At 40.8% G+C, this 23,913-nt stretch overlaps 1 long non-coding RNA gene across 2 annotated transcripts in view; it reads left to right on the plus strand.

Moving 5' to 3' along the window:
• LOC119623854 (uncharacterized) overlaps positions 1–23,913 on the plus strand; it is a 73,850-nt gene that overhangs the window by 5,642 nt on the left and 44,295 nt on the right. For both annotated transcript variants that reach the window (XR_012094551.1, XR_005239917.2), the window contains exon 2: positions 20,228–20,314. This is a non-coding gene — a long non-coding RNA (uncharacterized lncRNA). The remainder of the gene's footprint in view (positions 1–20,227; positions 20,315–23,913) is intronic.

Consider the following 23,913-nt stretch of genomic DNA (forward strand, 5'->3'; position numbering starts at 1 on the left):
TTTGTAATTTTATCGATACACTCTATTTGTACATTATGGGGTACATGTGAAATTTTGTTGCATGCATAGAATGTATAATGATCAAGTCAGGGCATTTAGGGTATCCATCACCCGAGGATTTATCATTTCTATATGTCAGGTACATTTCAAATTGTCTTTTCTAGCCATTTTTGTACAGTGCATTATTGTCATCTATAGTCACCTGATTCTGCTATCAAATATTAGAACTTATTTCTTCTATGTAACTGTATGATTGTACCTGTAAACCAACCTCTCTTCATTTCCCCCCTCCCACCCACACATCCTTCCCATTCTCTGGGAGACAGAGAATCTACCATTCCACTCTCTATCTTCATGTGATCAACTTTTTTAGCTCTCATATATGAATGAAAACATGTAATGTTTATCTTCCTGTGCCTGGCTTATTTCACTTAACATAGTGTTCTCCAGTTTTATTCACGTTCCTGCAAATTACGTGATTTCATTCTTTTTCATGGTTGAATAGTATTCCATTATATATGTGTGTGTGTATATATATATATCACATTTTCTGTATCCATTCATCCATTGATGGGGATGCTTAGGTCAAACAGCTTAGAATCTAATTAGGGAAATAAGACTCACCACATGAAACAATCAATGAAAGTTATGTGAAGCAGTAGGTCAATCATAACCATGGGAATGTTACAAAGTATATAATAACCATATTATTGTATTTCAATAGTGTCAAATGTACTTAAGACATTTGATTGGTCTTTGGAAATGTTTTTGTATCAGGAAAGACTTACAGGGGAAGAAGGACTTCAATTGTGATTTTTTAAAGTGGTAGAATTAGTGGATTAATGGTTGCCAGAGACTGGGGGAGGAAAGAATGGGGAGGGATTACTAATGAAAAAATGGAAACTTTTTAGGGTGATGAAAATGTTCTGGAATTAGTGGGGTAAGTTTACAACTTGAAAGTACTAAAGACTACTGATTTTTACATTTAAAGCCACTTGATCAATGGTTCTCAAACTTTAGCGGGCATCAGAATCATCCAAAGGACTTGTTATAATGCAGATTCTACTCCAGAGCTTCTGTTTCAGTCTGTCTGGAATGGGGTGCAATAATTTACATTTACAGTAAATACAGGTTCCTAGGTGTGATGCTTATGCTGCCAATGAACCATCCTGTAACAATCAGCAGAGTAAACAAAAAGGTAGTAAGGAGAAACACAGAAAGTAGAATGGGCCGGGCGCGTTGGCTCACGTGGTGGCTCCCAGCGCTTTGGGAGGCTGAGGTGGGCGAATCACCTGAGGTCAGGAGTTCGAGACCAGCCTGGCCAACATGACAAAACCCCATCTCTACTAAAAATACAAATATTAGCTGGGTGCAGTAGTGGGCACCTGTAATCCCAGCTATTCGGGAGGCTGAGGCAGGAGAATCGCTTGATCCTGGGAAGCAGAGGTTGCAGTGAGCGGAGATCATGCCATTGCACTCCAGCCTGGGTGACAGAGCGAGACTCCATCTCAAAAAAAAAAAAAAAAAAAAAAAGGAAAGTAGAATGGTGTTTGCCATTTGCCAGGGGCTGCAGGGAGAGAAGATGGGGAATTATTGTTCAATGGGTGTGTGGAGTTTCAGTTTGTGAAACTGAAAAAGTTCTGAAGGTGGACGGTGGTGATGGTTACAAAACAATGTGAATATATGTCATATCATTGAACTACACACACTTATAAATGGTTAAATGGTAAATGTTATGTGTATGTTATTTCAATGAAGAAAATAGGGTTAAAGTGTTGAAAGAATGCACATTAGTAAAGGCATCACAGTCATGGGATGAACTTCAGTACAGTGGAAGCCTGGTTCCTTACAGGACCGTACTGGTACGTGGCTCAGGGGTTGAGGATCCCTGTCCAAGACCACTCCATTTGCTGTGGCTCTGCCTTCCGGTCATTTTCTATCCCATTATTATGTTTTACTTTCTTCATAGCCCTTGCTAGTTCCTCTGCCATGAATGCTCTTCCCCCAAATGGAAGGCACTGCAAAAATTGATAGATTCTGGCATTATTGGAGTAGCAGCAGTAGAAACATAAAGAGATATTTGTTTGGGTATGGCATAATTAAAATGAGCAGAGGAAGGGGGGCAGGAAAAAAAAAAAAAACTTAGATGCTGTCCTTGGTCCTGAACCAACAGTACCTGGTGAATGGCTATCTTACATATTCTAAGAATCTGGTAACTTATGTTCTAGGGCTTAGACTTTCATTTTTCCCTTTTTACCAAAAAAAAAAAAAAAAAAAAAAAAAAAAAAAAAAAAAAAATGCCGAGCTTTTAGTGTCTCCAAAAAATGTCAAATCATGGTAATAATTTACAATTTACCTAGCCAATTCCTTTTATTTTGACAGTTGTAATAGGTTTCTACTTACTTTTCCCACTAGAAAGAAAAGAGGGTATATTCTCCCATTCCCTCTCCATCTCAATCCTAAGATAATGCATTTGAAGGTCAGTTTATGTGAAGCATCACTCAGACCTCCCAAGTGACTATGTTGAGAGAGATGAGGGCAAGATGGAATTGATGATGGCTAGCAGGTATTGGCTAAGATGTTACTCCTCAAAGAGGCTTCCTAGAGTCCCCAACCTTTTTAGCACCAGGGATCAGTTTCATGGAAGACGATTTTTCCATAGACAGGGGAATGGAGGTGAGGGATGGTTTCAGGATAAAACTGTTCCAGCTCCGATAATCAGGCATTAGATTCTCATAAGGAGCACACGACCTAGATCCCTGCATGTGCATTTCACAATAGGGTTCATGCTTCTGTGAGAATCTAACACCTCTGCTGATCTGACAGAAGGCAGAGCTCAGGCCGTAATGCTGGCTTCCTCGCCTGCTGCTCACCTCCTGCTATCCAGTCTCGCTCCTAACAGGCCACGGACCAGTACCGGGTACATGGCCGAGGGGTTGGGGATCCCTGTCCTAGACCACTCTATTTGCTGTGGCTCTGCCTTCCAGTCATTTTCTATCCCATTACTGTGTTATACTTTTTTTCACAGCCCTTGCTAGTTCCTCTGCCATGAATGCTCTTTTCCCACATCTTTTCAAGACTCACTTCTTTCACTTCACTTAGTTCTTACCACATTTTCAAAATAAGCCCTTCCTTTCATTCTCTATATCATTAAACTTTCATTTTTCTTCAAACACATATTCCTCCCAGCTAAAAAAGGGCAAAATATTTGATAGACATTTCACCACAAAGGTATATAAATAGCCAATAAGCGCATGAAAAGATGCCCAACATCATTAGGCAATAGGAGAAATATAAATCAACATCACAAAACCTACTTCACACTCACTGTAATAGCTATAATCAAATAGCCAGATAATAGCAAGTGTTGGTGAGGATGTAAAGGAATGGAAACTCTCATAAGTTGCTGGTGGGAATGTAAAATTGTACAACTGCTTTATACCTAGGAATGGAATTGCTAAGCCCTATGGTAATTCTTTTGACTTCATGAATTTGGGAGTTCCTTTAAAAGTTAAATATAGGATTACCCTATCAGTCAACAATTCCACTCCTAGGTAGGTACCCGTGATAATTGAATACATATGTCCACATAAAAATGCAGACACAAATGTTCATAGCAGCGTTACTCACAATAGCCAAAAGGGGAAACAATCCAAATGTCTATCAACTGATTAATGGGTAAATAAAATGTGCCGCATCCATACACATTTATATGCCTGGCTAATAAAAGGAATGAAGTACTGATTCATGCTACAGTGTGGGTGAAACTTGAAAACACTATGCTAAGTAAAGAAGTCAGACACAATGTGTGATTCCATCCATATAAAATGTTCAGAATAGCCAAATACATAGCGACAGAATACGGATTGTTTGCCAGGGACTGGCTTCTTGTGGGGGTGATGAAATATTCTGGAATTAGATAGTGGTGACAGTTCTGCAACTTGATAAATGTACTAATAAACCACTGATTTTTATACTTAAAAAGATATTTTTTCTTTAAAAAAGCGAGCATAAACAACCACTTATCTCTCCCTGAAATATACATTCTCTATGAGTAATCCTCATGAGAACGAGGGCAAAACTCACAGAGGGAGTATGTCAGAACCACTTGTGGGACCATCACCAGGATATAAACTCCGTGAGGGCAGAGACATTCTCTTGTTAATCCACCATATGTCAGAACAATGACTGGCACATAGTAGGCACCCAATAAAATGTTGTGACTTAATGAGGGACTAAAAGAGGAAGAGATAATATCTGTGTGAAACAATTAGAGAATTTTTTAAAATCTTAAAAGTCTTCACTGTGTATTACAATAGAGTTGTGATTTTAGTAGAAAGAAACCAGATTCTTTTAAAGATTGGTTCTTCTATCTAAAAAGAAAATTCCAAATCTCAACAATTTCTAACAAAATATATGAATATATTTTAAACTTGGCCACCCTAGGGTTTCTTCTCAGTTATAAAAATTACTGTAGTTTACTCCATTTAGTGATTTTTTTTTTTTTTTTTTTGAGACAGCCTTGCTCTGTCACCAAGCTGGAGTGCAGTGGTGTGATTTCAGCTCACTGCAGCCTCCACCTCCCGGTTTCAAGCTATTCTCTGCCTCAGCCTCCCAAGTAGCTGGGGCTATAGGTGCACACCACCACACCCAGCCAGTTTTTGTATTTTTTAGTAGAGACGGGGTTTCACTATGTTCGCCAGGATGGTCTCGATCTCTTGACCTCGTGATCCGCCCGCCTCAGCCTCCCAAAGTGTTGGAATTTCAGGCATGAGCCACTGTGCCCGTCCCTCCATTTAGTGATCTTGTACAGAGCCATTTTCATTGTATTTATATTATTGAAAAAACAGCTTTTATTCTATAACCTTGTAACCTTGCTCACTAATTGGTGGCCCACTGACTGAAACAAGTCCACAGATATGTTTCATTTGGTCATTAATGTGTTCAAACATTCTTTAAAATTTAAGCTCCTATAGGTGAGCCAAATATTCAGTTTGACTCAGTACACTTCCTTCTGTTATTTTTGTACACAGTCTGATTCACAGGCCTAAATGATCTCCCTGGCCCTTTGTATCAGTCACGAAGGTCTAAGTTATGCTGCTGAAACAACCCCGAAATCTCAGTGGCTTAAAACAAGGAAGTCTTCTATTTTCTGCTCACATTATGTTGCCATCAGAAGTCAACTAAGGGCTCAACTCTCAGGTCCTTGTTATCCTCACTTCAGGACATAGGCTGTCAGCGAAGCCACTATCAGAAACATTATTGGTGACTGGCAGCTGGAAAAGAGAGCAGATGATTCCCACGATGGCTTTCTAAGATTTCCTTGACCAAGGAAAGTCACATATCTGGTAGAGAAATATAATTCTCCTGCACGAAGAAAGTTGTGGAAAGTTATACAGTCTAACACTTGGAGGAATTTGGATTGAATATTGAATGCAGTTCATGCCTTTTAATAACTTGGCAATATCAAGACCTTTTCTACATGAAAATTAAGAAATGTGTGTCAGTTTTTCAGGCATTTTTATCCCTCAACACACGTGAAAGTTCTCATGCACTCAGAGCTTTGATTCTCAGTTGAGGCCACACACCCCTGGATGAAGCGAGTGATGGGTCATAATCTTTATTTTGTTTTGGGGATAGAGATTGAAGGCAGAAAACATAGGCTTGAGGGTTTTTTTTTTTAATTTATTTTTATTTTTAAATTATTTTAGAAATGGAGTCTTACTATGTTGGCCAGGCTGGAGTGCAGTGTCTATCCACAGATGCTGTCAATAGCACATTGTGGCCTTGAACTTCTGGGCTCAAATGATCCCCCCACTTCAGCCTCTGGTGTAGCTCAGACTACAGAAACGAACCACCATGCCTGGCTTGAGCTTTTATTCTATTTTTAAATAAAGGCCCCACAGGTGATTCTGGCATACTGCTCCAAGATGTTGTGTCCTCATTCTCACAAGGATTACTGATTTAGAGGCTCACAGCTTTCTGAGAATGCACAGATTCAGATACATAACTAAAGATCAGAATGAAAACATTACAACCCAGACATTAATGATCAGTAAAGGATTCAGCTATGCTGTTTGTGAAAAAGTTAAGTACTAGCATGTTTTCAAGTTAAGATGAATAAGTAACTGGGAAAAGAGAGGAGACTGGAAATTTCCATTAATTTCCATAAAATAAGTGGCATTCATTTTAGAATTTAGCACTACAGAAGTAATGTAGATATTATTACCATCGTCTGCCTGACAGATCGTGTTTATTGCAAGTTAGAGCCATATCCCTCCATCTCCTGACCTTCCTAAGGGTTAGGTAAACACTCTTATCAAAAGAGGGAGAAGGGACACAGGTCAGAGGGCGGCGTTGTTGTGTCTTTGCTTCTCCAGCCTCACAGACCTAGTCTGAGTCTCAGGGAGAGAAAGGACTCAGGAAGCAGCAGAAGCAGCTGGATTTTAAATTGAGCCTGGTGAGACAGTTGGGCACAGGCTGCTATGCTTGTGTAACCTGGAGGCAAAGTAGGAAACAGACTGGCAGAGGATTCATCCTTCTTCTAGGTCTGCGTAGACCAGAGCATGGTGTGGACACAGTGAAGACTGCAAAGATTTTACCTTGCTGGATTGTGGTGAACTACCCAATTCAACAGAGTAATTTAAACTAATGATTCTCAACCAGGGACAAGTTTTCCCACATGGGACATTTGACAATGTCTAGAGACACTTATGGTTATCACAACTAAGAGTGTAGGTGCTACTGGCATCTGGTGGATAGAGATCAGGGATGCTGCTAAACATCCTACAATGCACAGAACAGCCTCCACAACAAAGAACCAAGCCCAAATGTTAATAATACTGATACGAGAAACCCATATTTAAATAAAAGCACTTAGTATAGTGCCTGGCATTTGTTAAATGCTTAATAAATGTTGATTCACCATGGGTTGATCTCCTGGTGTCCATAAGGTTTTAAATAATTGTCAGTACCCTAAAATGAATCATATACAGTATACCGAGATTTCTTCATTACAAGATGTACTTTTTAAAAATCACTTTTTAAATTTCTTGAATTGGTGTGAGATGTAGTAATTGATATATTTTCCCCTAAGAAGCTGTTATCAAATCATGGTGCATATCAGTTGATGGCATCTTAAAGTCCTGAAAAAGGGCCAGGAGCTGTGGCTCATATCTGGAATCCCAGCACTTTGGGAAGCTGAGGCAGGCCTCACTTGAGGCCAGGAATTCAAGACCAGGCTGGCCAACGCGGCGAAACCCCATCTCTACTAAAAATACAAAAAATTAATCAGGCGTGGTGGCGTGCACCTGTAGTCCCAGCTACTCAGGAGGCTGAGGCATGAGAATCAATTGAACCCAGGAGGTGGAGGTTGCAGTGAGCTGAGATGGTGAGATGGTGCCACTGCACTCCACCTTAGGTGACAGAGTGAGATTCTGTCAAAAAAAAAAAAAAAAAAGCCTCCTGAAAAAGCTAAGTTTCAAGGCTTTTATTACCTGTATTAGAACAGGTGTTTTTGAAATACTACCTGGGAATGTGATAAAGTAACCTATTTGTATATTAGCTGACTCATATTCAGAACAAAAGAAAATAAAAAACATTAACTTTGGTAGAAATCCTAGATAGCAAGCATTTCTCCTTTCTTTTAGAGATGAGAAACCAAAGGTCCATGAAGGCTTATTGACTAGCTCAACTCTATGCAGCTAGTCAGCAACAAAGCCACACCTACAAGTCAAGGGTCCAGAATTCCAGCTCAAGTCTGCTCCTCAGATAACTGCAAATGTGTACTCTTTATTCAAGTTGTGCTCAGCAAGAGGTTGTTACTCTTTATTCATCTATGTGACTAGTGATATTTTCTATGGAATACGATTTTGGTCCTCAGGCTATGTTTATATAATCATTCCATCAATGTTATTGAACATCTTACTATGGGCCAGGTAGTATGTTAGGTATTGTACTTATAAAGATAAATAAAAATGGCTACAAGGGTAAAATCTCACTTACCTTCTAGGCCCAAGTGGGTAACAAAACTGATTGAGTTGTGGTTGCCAGATACAATATAGAGTGCCCTAACTGAATTGCATGAATTGCATCAGACCTACTTGTATTAAAAAATAGAAATAAAATCATTGTTTATCTGATCTTCACACTTAAACAGGCTTCTTGCATTCATATTTGCTAAATGCGGCAACCCTAACTAGCTGGGAACTGGGGAGAGCAGGAAAGTACATGCTTTATCTAAAGACAGCAGCTGCTACCTCCCCTCCCGACCCCCTCTCAGGAATCATTGCCACAAGGCATGCAACCCCAGTGAACTCATTGAAATTATCATGATATACTGGAAATCCAGGACACTAGTTAAAATCTCCCTAATTTTAAAAGTTGTAAACTGATATGAAAAAATTTTAAAGACTATGTGGGCCAAAGGAAAAAAAAGAAAATAATGTCTGTGGATTTTGATGGTGTTTAAGCCACTTCCAAAATAAGACTTCTCTTTCTTACCTGAATGTGGAACCAGTTGAGCCATACAGGTTTCAGGCAGATTAAGGTCAAAATGTCAGCTTCAGTACTGATGATGTAACCATAAAGGATTTGGCTTAAGTGTACAACCAAATAGCCTTGCTAGAAAGCTCCCGAATTGAACTAACCGTCCTCCCCACAAATCCAGCCCTTCACCCCAGCAAGGTAGAGCTAACCCTCCAGTGAAGAGAGCAAACTAGAATATTCCCCTCCTTGCAGATAACACAAGTATGAAGAGAAGGGAGAGCAGCAAAGGCTGAGCTGCCTGTGCCTGGTCCCTTCCAGACTTTCCAGAAAACTCTGCCCCACAGGAGGACAGGGAAAGCCAAAAGAGAGAAGCCAGGATTGTTAGTCCTGGAAAATGCCTCCATATAGAAACATGAGCCAGAGAATAAATCACTCACCTCTCCAACCAGTTGGATTTGGTCCATGAGTTCCTAGTTTTGTTCACCTGACTCAGTCCCTGACTTTTAAAGTCAAGTGCATCAATATGCTGCCAGCACTTTGATGAACATCTATACAGCAGTGAATTCCACCTGGGGTAAAGTATGCATGTAGGTTAGGATGCTACAGAGGGACTCTGTCTGTTTTCTGTCTGTTTTTGCTAAGGCCTCCACACATTAGATGGTCTGTACTCTTTCTTCTATGGGAAGGGCTAGGATACCTAAACAGGAGTTTCAAGGATGGGGCAACAAACCAGTTTTGTGGCTCTCAGCAAACATCCATCTCAAAGGTGAGTTTGGAAATAATGGAGAGTATGTCAGTATGTTTGTGTCTCAGGCCTACTTCCCACGCCTATGGGGGAAGGGTGGGACTTATCTCTCTCTTCCCTCAAGCCTGCTAAGAGGAGATTAGACTATATTCGAGATAAGTACCTCCAGCACAGTGACAGCCATGCAGCTCATGCCTGTGAAATCAAAAGGCAAGAGACTGCGGCAGGCTGGCTGCTCTGAGGACAGAGAGAAAAGACCAGACTGCTCTTGGAACAGACTGTTCTCCCACTGATGATGGGGACAAAGATGCATGAGTGTATCTCCAGGACTGGATGTGAGCTGCATGGCAGAAAAAGAGCGCAGGCCTGCAGCCTGGGAAAATTCAAAAGGATGCCACAAATCCAATCGGAAGATGGGTCGTCAGGGCCCCAGGAGCTGAGAAAGGAATAAAAATGACAGAGAGAGAAAAGTGCATTCTCCACGTCATAGAGAACACAGCTGCCCAATGAGGTCCTCAGAGAACCCACAGAAGTGCCCATGAGAATAGTTGTCTCTGGGACTCAAACCCATGGAGAGGTGCTTTTAAACATGCAAAGAGAAGGAACCATCATCACATTACATTGTAATGTCCGCATAAATAAGACCCTAACTCACCTCATCTCTCTCCTCCTTCCTCTGCTTTAATCCAGGAGGAGCCAGAGACCTCTTAGGAAGTGGAGAAGAAGGGAAAGTAGGGAAAAAGCCACTATTCCCCATGTTAGATGAGGAAATAGGAACATTCTCCTCCTCTACCCAACACCCACTATAGCTTTTAGTGGCTAGAGTCAGGAAACAAGAGAAGCTTTCGTGTTTAATGAATTTCAGAGGTTTGACTATGACATAGAAATGGATATTTTAATTACTGAAAACTATTTTGTAATTAGAGGTGACTGGAAGACATTTTATTGTCAGCAGAAGAATAGATAAGGATAGGACCTTCCCTCCCCTTTGGGCCCCACCAAGGTTTTATCCAGAGGAAGAGGAAGAAGTAACCCTTTATGTGAGTTTGAATAGGCAGAAGAAGAAAAGGATGAAGTTGTCTTCTAATTGCACTCTATGAACGTTACTTTTTTGTTAACATAAATGTCGCATATATTTTTAGCTGGTGTAACAAAAAAACCATCTCAAGCTGGCTTGCATAACAGCTTTGGACACATCTGATCAAGGCCCTGGTTCTGTTTTAGTGATCCTCCTGACTCTGCCCTCTCTTCATGCTAGTTTCTTCCTCAGATTGACATTCCTCTTGGTCACCAGATGCCTACAATCAGCGGGTGCAACTCTCTGCTCCCTGTTCACTTCTGAAGTGGGGAGCATGGATACCAACCACAGAACAAAGCCCTACAGTCTCCCACTGAGTAGAACACCTGTGAAGAAGTGTTGGCCATTTCCCTGTGGCCAGGGAAATATCATGTACTGGTTGGATTAGGCCTGTATTAATCCAGTCAATGGAACATAGTTAAACTATCCCAAACCCTCCATAGACACTAGAGAAAAGGTGAATCCAACCAAATGTAAGACTGCTACTCAATAGGACAGAAATGGCATGGTTGTCAGTGAGATGGGGAAAAAATGTGTGCTAAAAGAGATCAGGAAGGACCGAATAGAAGACAGGGCCTTTGAATTGAAGCCTTTAATGAGGAAAGGGGATTGAGATTTTATGAGGGCCAGGGTGGAGAGCGGGTTGTGAAGAAGATAGGGAAAATGTAAGGACACCGCGGATATAAGGATTAGTGGGAGAATCATGGGCCACAAAGCAGCAGGATTATATTACAGCGACTGTAAGTAGTATTTATTGGAGCACAGGGTACTGGGGAGGTGGAGGAAAGATGAGACTGTTAAGGAATTTAGACACAGCATGTAGTAGCTGGCAGGAAACAGATGACATTCTCAAACAAGGCAGTTGAGGAGAGCTAATAAAGGCACCACTTACCAAGGTGTAGTTAGGATTAAGAGAAAGCAAACTGGGATGGTGCTGTGCTATGGGCTAGCAACAGCAGGAAGTCATTTCTGTCCCTAGGTCTGAAGAGGGAACCAGGGGAGCCAACACCAAGGAACCAGAGATCTTAGAGTCTCCAAGTCTGCAGGAGCGGTGGCCTTTGGTGGAGGGATCGTGCCTACTCTTAGCAGCCTGGCTGGGAGGGGCCTGGGGAAATAATACCCCAACTTCTCTCTTCTTCAATATCGATGACTTCCACTGGTTAAAATCAAACTGGAAGTTGAAGAGAAAGAGAGTCTATCTATACAAGTCAGCACCCTGGAGCCCAGAAGAGAGTAAAAAGGGGATAAAAAGCAGATTCAGAGGGACAAACAGAAAACACCCAGCACAGAAGGAGGAACAAACATTTGGAGGAACAAACAGAAAATATCAGAAAACATTTTAATCCTGGGTCCTGGGGCGTCATGGAAGGTTTTGAAGTTAGGAGCACCGCCATCCTCTAGGGGGAGCTCAAGGATTTCTCGCCACTCATCCCCAAGGAGATGCATCAGAAGATCAGGGCGAAACAGACTTCAAGGAAAGAGCCCTCGGCTAGAAGAAGAAGCCTGGAGGAGTAAAGGGATTGCTCCTGGAATTGGAAATCTACCCTTTGCACTTTGATTTACTGCACTTGGATTGATTTGCAAGAATAACCATTAAAATAATCAAAGCTAAAAGTAAGTAGGTACTGTGTGCCAAGTTCTTGACTCATTTAGCACAACTCTTTGGAGGTAAGCACCATTGAAATTCTCACCTTCTAGATTAAGAGGCTGATAGGACCTGGATTTGAGCCTGTTTTCAATGGACTACTCTCTGCTCTGTTTTATTCTCATGCTGCTGGTGTAGTCAACTGAGTCAAAGGTTGCCTTTGCTTAGAAGGTCTAAAAAAACCAGAGCAGGGTCCATGGAAAAGGAGACATGAAAAGGGAGATATTTCTTGGCAAGATTTGTGTTCATTTAACAATTTTAAGCACATATTTAATAACCTGGCACTCACTACCTGGCAAGCACTGAGCCAGGTGCGGGATATCCGAGGGAACTAGGAGAGAGGCACTAAGTGCCGTACTAAGAGCCTGAATGAGTGCATTTGCGTCCTGGGTCTGCTACATGTGTGACCCAGGAAAAGTCACTTAAATCATTTAACTGTCTGTTTCCTCATCTTTAACATATAAATCATTTAAAAATACACAGCACTTGGAATAATAAACGGGCAGATTGTTAATGTTAAAGGTGTGAGCTGCTGTTCTTACAACACAGTGTCAGCCCCTGAAGCTCTTACAGTAGATGGAAAGATGGAGATGAGTAGGATCTAATTATTGGCCAAGAGCAAAGGAGCTAAAAATGCCACCCACCCTGCTACTTACTTCAGCAAGACCCAAGAAAACAAGGGCAAAAGGAGCTCTAGAGGCTCTTCTTGGTCTAGCCCTGCTTTTGAGTTTGGGGCCAAAGCTCTGATTCTGGAGTGTTAGCAAGTTTCTTGTCTGTCATTCCAGCTCTGATCAGTTAATACCGGCTGCCTGAACCATGTATTAAGAGAGATCTCAGACTGCATGTAGAGAAAGGATGCCTTGAGAGATAAGTGATGTCTGCCATTGATTGAGGGTGGAGAGGAGGAGCCAAGTGGTTCTAGAACAGTGTCCTTTTGCCTAGAAGGTCCCTACAGCAGGAGCAGCCGGGCAAGACTCAGAAGTCCTGATTATAATCACAGATTAAGGTGACCAACTATCCTAGTTTGCCTAGGACTGTTGCAGTTTTAGAACAGAAATTCCTGCAACCCAGAAAACCTCTCAATCTTGGGCACATCCCAATCATCTTTGCAGGCTTTCTCTATCTGACAATACCAAAAAAAAAAAAAAAAAAAAAAAAAAAAAGAAGAGAAAGAAAGAAAAGGAAAGAAAAAAAACACTATGAGCTCTGACTAGAAAAGATTACTCTTTTTGTCTTGGCCAATTTCAGCCTGTGAAAATGCATCTTATTCTGGCCTGTATGTGCCAGCCATATGCCCTCAAATATTCCCCCACTTCACAATAGCTGACCTCCATACCTCTCTCCTTTCTCAGCTATTTTTCCTGCTGTATCCACTGAAGCCTTAGTAGGAAACAGATGGCACCATCAAAGGGTTTAGCTGAAGAGAATTTCATGCAGGGATTATTTACAGAGGCGTGGGCAGGGTTAATGGAACCAACAAGAGCTGGGGAGACAGTCAAGGATTAGCTCTTACCACAGGAGGTCTGCAGGGACAAAGGGAGGGGATGCTGTTACCAGCCTGGTAAGAGCTGAAACTGTGCAGGAGAGGTCACTGGGCCTGGGAGCTGCAGCTTCTGTCTCAACTGTGGTGAAGCAGGGAGGAAAGAAGAGGAGGGCATAAAAATCCCTGGCCTGGCTCTCCTCCTGCCCTCTGGCCTCTTGCCAGTGGTTTCTTGCCAGAGGGCAAGGAAAAGCAAATGAAACAACAGGTCTAGTAGAGGTCAGCCTCCCAGGCCACAGAGCATGACAGGAAAGGGCGGAGAAGAGATTTAAGAATAACCATCCCAGGCCACCCTATTGTCACTCAGTTTCCATTCTAGCCCTTTACTTAGCCAAAGAAACTCAGGTCCTCAACATAGGGAAAACATAGTCTCATCAGCTACTGTATTGCTGAGTGGTGATGTATTTCAGTCATATTACCGCCTGGAACCTAAACTGTAACTTTAGTCACCACCAGGATGCAAGGCAGCAAAGAAAGGTAAAAATAAATAAATAAAACTATCATACTACAGCTGCACATCTAAGCAGTTCAAATCTAATAATCCTGACTTCCTCCTCCCAGCACTCATTCCGTAATTCTTTACCCTCACCTAGCATCTTGACAGTTAAGGTGTCTTACCTGATGGGGTGAGCCAAATCTTCCTTGCCACAGGATCTGGGTGGTTCCATCTTTGTTGAGTTGCTGCCGTTTCTCATTGACCGTTACTACTGGACATGGGAGTGCAATGAATCCCATGGGCTCCAGATACAGTGTTGTTCCCATGTGATAGCAAAAATCCCAATTTCTCCTTGATAACCAAAATTAATCATACCGGTCCATACAAACACCCAATCCTCTGCCTTTGATCAGTGTCATGAACAACCTGAAATGTCGAAGGGGCATTCTCAGTATTTCCTAGTAGAAATATGTCTCCCCCTTGGGCACAGGAACCTCACACCCATTACATGCCATGTTTTAGGGACAAGAAGACAATATTATTGAAGTGGGTTATTACTCATCCTGAGTTCCCAGAGCCATGTATTCAACACCCTGCATCAACCACTGATCTGACCACTTACAAGACAGCACCCCAACTTCATGAGATGTTGTCTCCCAGCAGGCTCCATAAATGCACCTTCAACAGGACATTTCATCATTCCATCAATCTAGCTGCTTCCAGGTAGGAACAATGAATTCTATGATGTGAGCCTAATACCACAGCTGTTTCACTGTAAATGAGTTCCTTGATCAGTGATAATGCTGTGTGTGACACATGGGGGTGAATAAGGCAGCCTATGAACCACATATGGTAGTGCGGGCAGAAGCATCATGCACAGGAAAGGGAAATTACTCTCCAGTATATGTAATTATTCCCATGAAGACAAATTCCTGCCCCTTCCATAATGAAGTGGTCCAACATTATCAACCTGGATGGCTGATACTTCCAAGAAATAGTGCCAAATAAGGGTTCAGTGTTGCCTTCTGTTTTAGAAATCTGGGCACTCAGCAGTGACAGTGGCAGATCAGCTGTGATGAGAGGAAGTCCATGTTTGTTTGTTTCATTGCCTCTGTTCCTATTCCCATGGCCACTTTGTACATGAGACATTTACCCAAGCACAAAATGGCCAGTGTCTAAGTATGCTCAACTGCTTTAACAAAACACCATAAACTGGCTTGTTTATAAACAGCAGAAATTTATTTCTCACAATTCTAGAGGCTGGGAAGTTCAAGATCAAGGTTCTAGCAGACGCTGTGTCTGGCAGGAGCCTGTTTCCTGGTTCATAGAGGGCCACCGTCTGTGTCTTCATATGGTGGAAAGGGCTATGCAGCTCTCTGGGATTTATTTTATAAGGGCACTAATCTCATTCTTAAGGGCACTGCCCTGGGGACCTAACCTCTCAGTGGCCTCACTTCCTAATACCATTCACATTGATGATTAAGTTTCCACATATGAGTTTTGAAGGGACACAAATATTTAGACCACAGCAGCCACGAAGGAGGCTCACTACAACCAAGGGCTAGGTCATCTAGGCCACCTCCTCATTTAGCTTTCTGTGAGGTAGATGTCCTCTGGGGGAACATTTATATGCTACTCAAATAGCCTCAAAGACTAGCCATTTTTAGAGGTCCATCATAACTTCCCTTTAGGTGATCTTGGCACCAACCTTCCAGGTCCCTGATAATTTGACCAACCCATTAACCCCTTCCTGTGTATTTGTGTATTTCAGGAAACCTCAGCTTATCCCTTCTTTCATGTCAGTGGCCAACCAGATGTACTTCCGGAAGTTCTGTCCATGGGGAGAGTTGCCCGTGACTTGCAGAGCCATCCCAGACAGAAAATTCTTAAACCAGACCAGGCCACTATCACCCTTTTTTCTCATCAAATGGTCATAGGGGATACCCGGGGAGACCAGAGGTATGGTTTGAGGGAAAGGCGGGAAGCAGTAAGAAGTCTGACTCATCTGCTTATGCAGAGAAGAGAAGAGCTGAGAATAGATCTGAGGGTGTGAGGGGATAAAGAATAACAGCTCACCCACGTCTGTGCAGTTCTTTACCCTTAAGTTTAAGTGAAATGGTTCTTCATCAAGCTTCTTCTCACTTGGTTTAAGAAAATCCTTAGAGATATAACAGCATCAATATTACAAGCCAATAAGGCAACAAAGCAATAGCTTAGCCCTTGACATATATTTCTGACAAGTAATGTATTTCATGGTGTTTCCTAAATGTACATGAGGTAGAAGTAGATATATCCAATATCTATACTTAATTGATTTTGCCAGAAAGTCTATCTTGAAGTGTGAACTTCTGATAAATTCCTTCTGTTTGTGCCTTTTTTAAGACAAGTTCCATTTTTATGTTGTCTTTGTCAGTGACGGGGGAAATCAGATCAATTTTTTAAAGTCAGTTTTTTATATAAGCATTATTGAAACTATTGAAATCTGAGTATGGTGTTTTTAAAATAAAATGTGTTAAACTAATTTGTAATATCAGAAGTCAGGAAGGGAAGATGAAGGGGCATCTTGGGGCTGGTAATGTTGTGTTTCCTCCTCTGGGTACTGGTTATCTGAGTGAATTCTTTTTGTGAAATTACAACAAGCTGTGCTTATGATAGTTGTACTTTTCTATACACGTATTCTTCTTCAATAAAAAGAAAAAAAAATAAAAGGTGCTCCATATAATGATGACCTTTTGGCAAAAATTTCCATGAAATAGAAACTAGATGAAAAAAATTTACGAAATACTGCATAATTAGTGCATTCTTCTGGCTCAACAGCCCATCAAAAACACTTATTAAAGACCTAGAATTATTAAAGGCCTAAGAATGCAATGACTTGCATTAGATTTAGTTGATAGGCCAGTGGGAAGGACAACATATCACAGAATAATCATTTCATTCACAAAATGGAAGCACTGAATACTTACTATGTGTGAGACACTAGTCTATATGTTTGAGATTCCATGAGTAAGCAAAATATTCCATGTTCTTGTGGCACTGCTGCCTAGTGAGGAGAGACAGCCAGCCAATTAACAATAAACAATGAGTAAATTACATGATATGTTAGATGTGATAAGGGATGCTTAAGAAAAAGAGCGGGATGAGGGAGCATTGTGGGGAAGCTTGCAGTTTTAAATAGGATGTTCAGAGTGGCATCACTAAGAAGGTGGTATTTGTGCAAAGGTATAAAGGAGAAGATATTCGCCATACATGTAGCTGTGGAAGAGAATCCAGGCGGAGGGAACAGTGAGGCAGGAGAGAACCCAACAAGTTCAAGGCAAAAAGGCCAGTGTGATTCAAAGTGAGAAAAGAAAAAAGGAGTTGATGTGAGGCCCGGGAATCAATGTGGGGAAGGAGAATTCCAGGCTGCTGCAAGATTTCCATTTTTCACTTTCAATGAAATGGGACACCATTGCAGGAATTGGGCCAGAGAGTGGCATGAGCTGATAAATTTTGAAAGTATCTTGCGCTGTTTTGAGAAGAGGCTGCAGAGGAGAAATAATCCAGGTGAAAAATGATGGTAGCTTGGATTAGACTGATAGCAGTGGGCATGTAAATAATGATCAGAGTTTGAGTATATTTTGAACATTGAGCCAACAGGATTTGTTGGAGGACTGGATATGAGATTTGAGGAGAGAGAAAAGTCGCACTTGATTTTGAGGTTTTGATCCTGAACAAGGATGAAGCTGTCATTGACTCAGCTTCAGATCAGGGAGACTGTGGGCAGAGGAGGATTGGAGAGAAAGATTAGAAATTCCGTGTTGGGCACATTAGGTTTGAAATATGTGTCAGACAGTCTAATAGAGAGGACAAGTAGGGAGTTAAATAGAAGAGTTTAGAGTTTAGGATAAATGTGTGAATACAAATATAAATTTCACATCAATAGCCATAGAGATTATATTTATAAGACTAGATAACACAGAAGAGAGTATATAATAGAGACAAGAACCAAGGACTAAGGCCTGGAGCACTCCAAGAGAAGCACTCAATAATATAGAAAGAAAGAACAGCCAGTTCCATCCAGAGTATTTCAAGTCTGCAACAGGACTAGTTGACTTAACACCACTTGCCACTGTAATAATTACTTCCCAGGAAAATAAGTCCAAGGATATTTTCCAGTTTCTATGCCAAGCCATGATAATGATTAATTGCACAGTATCTGGCACATGGTAAGAGCTTCCTAATTATTACAAATTGTTGAATGAATTATTTCAGGACTGTGGGAATAAGCCAAAATCTCTTGAGACTTGAGCCTTTATTAGAGAGACCTGATTTATGAAACACATTTAGGGTCTTTTCCCTTCTTGAGCCCTCCAGGAATATTGAGGACCAGATATATCAAGGTGATTCTACCTGCAACTGAACTGGAAGCCAGCTGGCTACTCCATGCAAATCATCTGTTTTTCCTTCCTAATCAATTCTATCTGAATTGTGTGTGTGTGTGTGTGTATGTGTGTCCTTGAATTCTATCCTTCTTCCTCAGAGCCTTTGGCCTTGCTGTTCTCTTAGTCTGGATCATCTCCCCTTTGAATAGCTCATTGTCTCTCTTTACTGAAGCTTCAGTTTAAATTCACCTCTTCAGAGAAGCCTACGACCACTGTTGATCACTAGTAATCATTGTTTGGCCTCAGCCTACACTAGTCTCTTCCACTTATCTTTCTCTTTAAACCACTTATTACCACCTGCCATTGTATTATATTTATTTGGTTGGTTGGTTATCCTCTGATTCTCCCACTAAAAGGCAGTCTCTCTGAGACAGGGATTTATTTTGTTCTTCCATCCCTAATATATAGATATAGAACAAAGCCTCGCTACTAGCAGGAAACTTGGTAAATGTTGGTTTATGAATGAATCCACTCTCTCAGGTCTGGTCCGGATACCACTTAGTTAAAAATTATGTGGATTTCCCACCATGTGGAAGGATTATTATTCAGCATAAGTAAAAGTAAAGAACACGTGATCCCAAACCCACAAAAGCCTGAAATCTGGTTGCTCTAGGTTAGACTGTTAGGCTGATAGCAGTTTACTTCCCATAATTCTATTTCCTGCCAGGCTCCCAAGAGGAGAGACAGTGCTTTGGGTGAAGAACAACCATCATTTTAGCAGAGGTTCCATGGTGTTTTCCATGAGAGTCATCTCTGGGCAAACAACATAAGCTTCTAAGTAAATTTAGTTTCTGATCTGGGATGAATAACTTGTATTTTTATCTTATAAATTGTACCCAGCAATCCTTTTCTCACCCCTAGCCCTTGAAGATTGGAGGAAATGGTGTTTCTGACTACACCAGTAACAGGATGGGAGCTTATTTTAAAGACACTTGTAGGAAAGGCTTTGGAGAAAAACTAGCTTATCGGGAGACTCCTAATTCAGGATCTTATATCCTTGATTAAACTCTGACTTTTACAATTTCCCAAAGTACACACACACATGCACACATGCACACACGCACACCAGAATTAATTGGTTCAGAATGAAACCAGCTAACACAGTGGCACATTGTGTGGAGGTTGATCTCTATTGTGACCTAACTCCATGGACTACATGGAAATACAAGAACCAAAACTAGGTATTTGTGTGACCAAAAGGTAAGGAAATTCAGAATACATAAGGCTATAAAAGGAAAAAAACAAAAAGAAGGTAAGCAATAAGTAAAGCTTTCAGAGTCTCACAGCTCAGTCTTCTGTTAGGAGGTAAAAGGTTTATTTCTGTCTCAAGCGTAGGCTTAGGCAAACCCAAGTCTTGCTCCTTGTGGTGGGCTTATGAGCAGGGTGAATGGAAAAAGGGAAATTCCTGGCAAGCTCTGGCTTGGAGATGGTATAAAAAAACCTCAGTAAGTATAGTGCATTTCCTTCTTTCCTGAATCCATACTAACTTGCCCAGTAAAACTTTCTTTAGTCCTTTACTGATTCCAAGACTTATTTTAATTTTTGCCTTTCAATTCTTATTTCCTTTCCCACAGATGGTACTGGGTAAAACAGAAGCCTGTAAAAGTAAAGCTTAAAAGACATTCTTTCCTTTTTTTGGCTTTAAAATGTTTCACATGACTAGATGATAGTCCCACCTCATCCACCCGCACTTACATTTTTCCTCTTCCCAGCATTAATAGGTCTAAACATGCAGTTAGGCAGGAAATTTAGAATAAGAAACTTTATTATTTTCTTGCCTCTTGGAGTTTTCAAAGAATATTGAAGGGTTCTGATTCCAGGTACAATGGAGTAAGTGTACTCACACCACCCTGTTTCTCCCACTGAATGCAGCTAAAAAACCTGGGCAGAATAAGTGGAGCATCTGAGGACTCTGAAAAGTAAAGAACAGCAGGCAGATTGGAGATGAAGACCAAAATGGTGAGTGTGTCATTTTTTCCCCTCCAGTTTCCTTTGAAATGAACACAAGACTGCCTGAAACCCAACATAGATACTAAGACACAGAGAGAGCTCAGGAGGGATCCTCCAATTACGGCTCGTAGAGTGCGAAAGGAATGCCTAGCACTAGGACATAAAAACAATTATTTTAAATTTTTTCCCTTTCCTCCAGTCTTTCATTTATGTTAGACCCTACTAATTACTGCAGTGGTAGCAATAACAGGAGCACACGGGAATCAAAACTGAGAAAGAGGAACATTCCTCTCCAGTTGGAGGAGCTGTGGCCCAGAGAGGGTGAGGTAAACTCCTGTGGCTTTTTCTACCTCCGTGTTCCCTCATCACTTGATCTGAGATGTGGGGACAGTTTCAGAAAGTGCACAACAAAGTAAGGCCACCAGAAGTCCAGATTTCTGACCACAGAAAAAGGTGAGAGCCCCAGGACACCAGGGGGTATAAGGAGATCACAGAGAGAAAGGAGTTCAGGATTATAGCCCTTAAAATTGTTTATGAGCTCTTGGGCTCACCCTTGATTTGGAAAGGCACAGATCTGATGCTACCCAACACAGGTATAAAGAACTGAACCAAAAGACTGTCCACTGCCCAGATCTTTGGCTTGAGACTGGGAAGGCACATACATGAGACAGATTTGAAAAGGACTACAAAGGCTTTAGAAACCAGACTGGCATTGGAATCTTAACCCACAAATGGCTGGTCAGAACTTATGAGCTGAACCCGTTGTGTCAATTACCTGCTAAAACAAAAATATAGACATTCTTTGTAGGAGTTAAACGAGACTCCACATCTTATAACATATCATTCAAAACGTCTAGAATACAATCCACAAGTGTGCAGTGTGCAAAGAACCAGGAAGATCATGACTCACTTAGTCTGGCTGACAAAGACTTGCTAGCAGAGCTATTGTAAAAATGTTCCAGCAAGTAAGGAAATAAACTCTTACATAGGTGGAATAACAGAATGCCTCAGCAAAGAAATAGAAGATTTAAAGAAGAACTGTTTGAAATGTTAGAACTGAAAAATATAACTTAAATATAACTCATTGGATAGGCTCAATAGCAGAAAAAAATCAACAAAGAAAAAAGTGTACTTGGAGACAGATCAATAGAAATTATTGTATTTGAATAACAGAGAGAAGCTGAGCACAGTGGCTCACGCCTGTAATCCCAGCACTTTTGGAGGCTGAGGTGGGTGATTATGAGATCAGGAGTACGAGACCAGCCTGGCCAACATGGTGAAACCCCGTCTCTACTAAAAATACAAAAATTAGCCAGGCGTGGTGGCACGTGCCTGTAATCCTAGCTACTCGGGAGGCTGAGGCAGGAGAATTACTTGAACTCAGGAGGCAGAGGTTGCAGTGAGCCAAGATCACACCATTGCACTCCAGCTCTGGGAGACAGAGCAAGACTCCATCTTGTAAAAAACAAAAACAAAAACAAAAACAAAACACCACTCTCATATAAAGAAAAACTAGGATAATTCACTGATAGCAGTCATATCTTAAAAGAACTGAAAGGGGTTCTTCAGACAGAAGTGAAATGATCCTAGAAGGAAATTGTGATGCAGAAGGAAAAGCAACAGACATGGCAAATATCTTGGAAAATAGGTTATTCTTCTTTTATGAATATTTTAATATACGCTTGATGGTTGAAAGCAAAAATTATAACATTGTCTGCTAGAGTTTTCAATGTATATAAACATAATCAATAAGACAACTACAACACAAAGCAGGAAGGGAAAATAAATCTGCATGGTGGTAAGGTTTCTACAGTCCATGTAGTAAAATATGGATTCTAAGTACATTTTGAAAAGTTAAGTAGATGCATTGAAATTATAAGACTCAACTAAAGCAGTGCTTAGAGGAAATTTACAGTTTCAAATCAATCATCTAAATTTTCAATTCAAGAAATTAGGGAAAAGAAGATTAAAATAATCCCAAAGGGGAAAAAAAAAACAATAAATGTAAGAGCACAATCCATGAACACAAAACAATAGAAAAGAAAAACAATAGAAAAGCCAATGAAACCAATAGCTGGTTCTTTAAAGTATGTGTGTGTGTGTGTGTGTGTATATTTGTAAAAATATATATATATGTAAATATATATATATTTGTAAATATATATATATATGTAAATATATATATATATTTGTAAATATATATATATATATATATATATTTTTTTTTTTTTTTTTTTTTTTTGAGACAGAGTCTTGCTCTGTCACCCAGGCTGGAGGGCAGTGATGCGATCTTGGCTCACTGCAAGCTCCACCTCCCAGGTTCATGCCATTCTCCTGCCTCAGCCTCCCAAGCAGCTGGGACTACAGGTACCTGCCACAATGCCCGGCTAAACTTTTGTATTTTTAGTAGAGACGGGGTTTCACCGTGTTAGCCAGGATGGTCTCGATCTCCTGACCTCGTGATTCACCTGCCTCGGCCTCCCAAAGTGCTGGGATTACAGGCGTGAGCTACCATGCCCAGCCTAAAGTATGTATATTTAAAGAACCAGAACACATACACATATTTTAAAGAACCAGAATGGGCCGGGTACGGTGGCTCATGCCTGTAATCCCAGTACTTTGGGAGGCTGAGGCAGGTGGATCATCTGAGGCCGGGAGTTTGAGACCAGCCTGACCACATGGAGAAACCCCATCTCTACTAAAATCACAAAATTAGCCAGGCATGGTGGTGCATGCCTGTAACACCAGCTACTCGGTAGGCTGAGGCAGAAGAATCGCTTGAACCCAGGAGGTGGAGGTTGCAGTGAGCCGAGATTTTGCCATTACACTCTAGCCTGGGCAACAAGAGGGAAACTCTGTCTCACAAAAAGAATAAGAAGGTAAAAGAACCAGAATGATAGAGTTTAAAAAAAGTAAATACATACAGTTTAAATACTTACCAGAAATACATATAAATACATGAATAGTATAAATACCAAAATAGTGAATGCATACCATTATACAGATTGAAAAAAAGACACCAATCACCACTATCAGGTATGAAAGGGGATATCACTAGACTCCACAGACATGAAAAGGATAAGAGAATACTTTAAACGACTGTACACATATAAATTTGGCAACTTAGAAAAACTAGGCCAATTCATAAAAAACCATAAAACTACCACCACTTACCCAAGATGAAATAGATAACCTAAATAGCCCTATAACTATTAAAGGAATTAATTCCTAATTAATAACCTTCAAAAAAAGGAAATTTCCAGGTGTAGACTGTTTCACTAGTAAATGCTACCAAACATGTAAAGAAGAAAAAACACCAATTCTATAAAATCTCTTCAGAAAAGAGAAGAGGAAGAAATACTACCTACTTCATTTTAGGGGCCAGCATTACCTGATATAACAACTAAAGACAGTATAAGAAAACTACAAACCAATATTGCTCATGACAACAGATGAAAAATCCTCAATGCATTCAAATCCAAAAATATAAAAAGAATAGTATACCACACCAAATGGAATTTATATTGTGAATGCATGATCTAATGTTAAATATCAGTCAATGCAATTCACCATATTAACAGTATAAAGAATAAAAAGCAGTGGATCAC

The sequence above is a fragment of the Chlorocebus sabaeus genome, chromosome 11, assembly GCF_047675955.1.
Source record: "Chlorocebus sabaeus isolate Y175 chromosome 11, mChlSab1.0.hap1, whole genome shotgun sequence".
Lineage (NCBI taxonomy): Eukaryota > Metazoa > Chordata > Mammalia > Primates > Cercopithecidae > Chlorocebus > Chlorocebus sabaeus.